Below are 4,756 nucleotides of genomic sequence, written 5' to 3'. Positions count from 1 at the left end.
TAACCACAGAGAATCTGATAACGTGCTTCTCAATAAATCTGTTGTCCTTCTGTCGATTTTCTTTTCATCAGTTGTCTCAGCAATTGCTTGTGTTTGGAGAAGCCATCTGTTTGTAAGCATTGATCTCTCTGCTTCTGCTTCCTTGTGTCTGGAAATTAATTCCTTTTTAGTCCGTTCATGGGTTTCATCCCTATCCAGAGATTCATCTGAGCAGGCACAGAAAGATCCATGGTTGCATTGGACCTGATTTATAGTGTTTGCTTCAAACTAAAGAGGGGGGGGAATAAGAGACCCACAATTAGTTAAACAGCTTTTCTTAATTACTATTTAAATAACATTTATACTGATGAGCATGCGTTTCTATAATTCAGACTGTATTGGCTTCTGTGGAAGTAGAACATAAAAGAGCTGCAAAATCTGAGTGGAATAGGAAGCTTAAATTATGCTTCGGTAATTTTGAAACTTTCTAAAATTTGAACTACTTTATGCTGCACCAATGTTATCTGCAAGGGTCTTGATCTGGAATGGGTAGCAACGCAGAGGCAATTTAAGAGACGGGGGACTTGTCTAGATGATGGGTTTACCCCGGGGTGGATTCGCATTAGTGGCAGGTCATCTACATGACGCAGCCACCATTGCATAGCCAACCGGAGGCAAACCCCAGAAACTCCGCTGAAAAAAAGTCGGGCACTTACCCTGACTTTTTTGTCTGTTGAGGCGTGTCACAGCTGATGGCTCCCCCTGACTGGTTGCCATCAGCTGGACAGGGAAGGAGGCAGACCTCCAGGATCTCAGGAGATCCCAGCGGTAAATAAAAAAACCGGGGGGGGGGGGAGAGGAGAGGAATGGGGCCTGTTCCTCCCCCCTGATTTTCAATTTTTTTCTTATCTGTATCTGTGAAGCTGCGCAGATACAGATAATAATAAAACAACAATGGAGGGAGCACCAGGAGGGATGGGGAAGGAATGAGGCAGCCAGAGGAGGATGAGGAGAGGGACGCAGGGCACCTGAACCACCTCTCCTCCCTCTGGCTGCCCATTCCTTCCTCCATTTTTTATCTGTATCTGCGAAGCTGCGCAGATACTGAGAATACTTTTTTAAAATGGGGGTGAAGGAATGGGTAGCCAAAGGGAGTTTGCACATTAGGATTTTACATATGGGAAATGCTTTTCAGTGGGAGGCTTTGTTTCAGGTCAGCTTTCACCTGTCATCTGATATACACCTGAGACACAAGTTTACCATGTCATCTACTGTTTGGTGGCATGGGAACAATGGAGGTAGGGCTAAATCTGTAGCTGAACTAGCAATGTTGTTTATCAGGTGATGTGTCTTACCCTTGGGTTTCTCAAGTATGGTTGATTTTTATTTGAAGTGTGATTCAGCCTTTTAGCAAAACGGAAATGCAGGTGGTGCTAAAGGCAAAGAGACCAGATGTTAGAGAAATGTTGCATTCCAGCCCTTCCAAAACTGTTAAAAGCAAGAATTAATCACCTACCTTTAAGTGTGTTTGCACTTGCATCTCTGTTTCCTCTGTTATTTTCATATAGGGTACATGCCAATGACATTTTTGTTTCTAGAAGTAATTTAATATTTAAATTAAAAGCAATGCCTCACCAGTAAGCTCCCTAATTAACAATTTCAGCCTTTTAACTGGCTCTGTTCACAACACACAAGCGAGGAGATACTAATGTCTCCTTCAGCACTGTGCTTCAACTGAAACAAGTTTTTTCAACCCATATGAAATGCAGCTTTGTTTTCTGTGATTGTTTTAAAGAGGATTTGGTTATGAATTGTTTTTAAAGGAGGCATTACAAAAAGGTGTTGTGGCCAATGCCTCCCTCTGTAACTGGCATTCAAACGGGTCAGGATTTCAAACCCCTCAGCTGCACCTTTGGCAAAAACTTCCCCTTCAAATTGCCCTTCTTCCTAGTAACAGTGAAGTCCTCAAATAACCAACCAGATTTGGCTAAGTGACATCATTCACAGGAAACAAAGCTAATTCAGAGTGAAGCAATACTTCCTGAATAGAGATTGCCCTCACTCTGAATTATTTTTGTTTGCCCCCAGTTATGTTATCACATTACCAAATATGATTGGCTACATGATGATGTCTCCTTTACTATAAAAGGGAATTTCTTATAGTAATGATGCCATGCAACAGCCAATTGTGACTGGGAACACCATTAGAGTCAAATCATTAATGGTTTTGGTTCAGTTCAGGTTGCCACAGAATTTGTTCCAGTTTGGTTCAGGCCAATGAAGGCTCAGTAACTGGTTTGGCACACATGAAAACCTTTAAATATAACGAGTCACTTCACTGGACCATGATCCAACCACCAATCTCTTACTCAGTCACATTCACATACCACCTGTGCCCATGCTGCCTGACATTCTTATTTATTCTTCTACTTTTACTTCATTTTACATTTATGCACAAGTTTTCATTGCACTGCAAACGTGAAGACCATTTGACAGACACCAAATAGGTTCTCTGTCACCCGTCTTGTGTTGTTGTATCATGTCACATATGTGTCTTATATTTATCCCTTGCAAGTTGTAACTTGTACATTGACCAAACCTCCAGCACAAAGGGGAAGTCGCACTTCCCAAACTAATACATGAAATTAAGCTGTTATGCTGTTGTATTTGCACTTCTCAAATTTTTGCAATGCAGTTTTCCAATCCCAAACTGAGTGTATTAAGGAAAAGTGCACACAAAAATGAGTATATTAGAGAAAATAATGTATACGTTGTATTACATTAAGGAAATTGCTTGCAAAAATTTGCATATTAGGTCAAAACTGTATAGAAATATGTATAAATTTGGAGGAATGCACAAGAAAATGAATACTAATTTTATGTACTTTTTTTAAAATGCAAACTGATGTGGAATGGGACAGAACATTTAAAATTGGAAAAATGAGAAATTGAGAGAAATCAAAATTAACAGATTTATCCATCCCTAACCAAAATATATACACAAATATTTAAGTCCTCCCCAATATTGGCTTTGTTTTGTATGTTTATTTTGATTCTGGGTCTTGTGGAGCCAGTAAGTAGACCACATTAGATGTTTTGTTGATTGATTGAACTGGTAATCTGCACTTCCCCCCAATTTTGTTCTGGTTCAAGTTCAACAAAGACTTTCAGAGGGGAAAAATGTTCATTCCCGTTTTTGGTTCAGTTTAGTTTGACTCACTGGGTAGTATTCTTAGGCTACAATCCCTAGACACACTTACTAGGGAGTAAGTCTCATTGAATATAGTGTGCCTCACTTTCAAGTAAATATGCATAGGGTTCCACTACACATTATTTCAAAGTACATTATTATTTTTCAAATATACATACAGTCATCATATTCTCCATTGATCTCTTGTGAATTGAAGGTAGATCTATTGTTTCTTTATCATCCTGTAGAAAAACAATACAACATAAAGTCTTGGCTATGCTCCAGTTTTGCAAGAATGTATTCAACTGAGGCCAGTAGAAACAATTTTCTTCACTGTTGTAAGTCTAGTCAAGAATATGTAGCATCTGAAAATTATTTTTTAAACAATTTTATAAAAACTAATCTATGCCTAGTGATAAAAAAAAATCCTCTTGATTATCTTTATGGTCTCACTGACTCTGCTTTTTAAAATATAGTTTAATATTTATTTACAAAGTATGCAGCAAAATAACTATAATTTTCTATGAAACCTTGGGAACAATCCCGTAGTGCCAATCTTCTACTGTAATTAAGGTAAAGTACATGTACCTGGAATAATCACATATGTTCCCTTCCCCTTCCTTTGTTAGCAATCTGGTTCTAATACCAGATTCATAATGTATCTTCCCCCACCCTTCAAACATCAGGCCAAAATAAATATATATTTGAACAGAAACTAATATAAACAAAAATAGTTTAAAATTACATTTTGGTTCTAACATTTCACTTTGATGTCTTCAAAATGTACTTGCTGAATGTAAAGGCGTTTGAGGCAATTTTTCTCTAGTATAAGCTGTCTCCATGGTTTTTCCACAGATGTTTAACATGCAAATACAGAAAGCCAGTTTGGAAAAAGGTTTTATTTTATCGTGTCTTTGGCATTGCCAGATTGTTTTAGCTTTCTCCTCCACTAGGAATCAGTTAATCGTAATCCAAACATATCTCTGAATCTTCTTATGCCTTCTTCCAGAGATATAATTTTTATTAAGAAGGTAACAGTAAAAGGCAGCTCACAAATCTCAGGTACTTTTGTGTAACATATATATTATCAACAGATCACAAACCTCAATCATTCTTCTTTTCCGAGTTTGTATTTGAGAAGTGCAAACTTTGAGATGAAGTAACAGGAGTTTGTATTTGAGAAGTACAAGCTTTACCCATGAAGTAACAGGGGTGTTCAGTCTCGTGGATGCTTCCAAAGAGCAAACAAACAAAAATCTCTTCCCCTCTATTTTCCTTCTTCTCCTCTTGCCTTATGGAAGTGGATGAGTTTACTGATTCCCAGGCAGTGCTAACCCATGGCAACGTCCAGCGGCAAAACCTGTTTGAGTTGCCACACAAGTTCCAGCCTCCTTTGAAGAGTTGTTGACTAAAGCCCCAGCTCCAATACTAAGAAACAACTGAAAAGAGAATGAGCCAAATATAATCTCTGAACATTATTTATGGAGTGATAATAATAATGGGGTTAGAAATTCATAATCTCCTACCTTGTTAGTTAGAGGGTCATTTATGTCATCTGCCTCACTTTATAATTGAGAGAAATCTAAC

The 4,756-nt window shown here is 38.1% G+C and overlaps 1 long non-coding RNA gene across 1 annotated transcript; it reads right to left on the bottom strand.

Moving 5' to 3' along the window:
• Positions 1–1,495: 1,495 nt before the first annotated feature.
• Positions 1,496–4,417, bottom strand: LOC134404937 (uncharacterized). The gene is made up of 3 exons (XR_010025913.1): positions 4,273–4,417; positions 3,349–3,411; positions 1,496–1,573 (listed from the first exon to the last, which is right to left on the bottom strand). It is a non-coding gene; the product is annotated as an uncharacterized LOC134404937 (long non-coding RNA).
• Between the last annotated feature and the right edge of the window lie 339 nt (positions 4,418–4,756).

The sequence above is a fragment of the Elgaria multicarinata genome, chromosome 10 (assembly GCF_023053635.1).
Source record: "Elgaria multicarinata webbii isolate HBS135686 ecotype San Diego chromosome 10, rElgMul1.1.pri, whole genome shotgun sequence".
NCBI lineage: Eukaryota > Metazoa > Chordata > Lepidosauria > Squamata > Anguidae > Elgaria > Elgaria multicarinata.
This window is presented reverse-complemented; position numbering and strand designations above follow the sequence as displayed.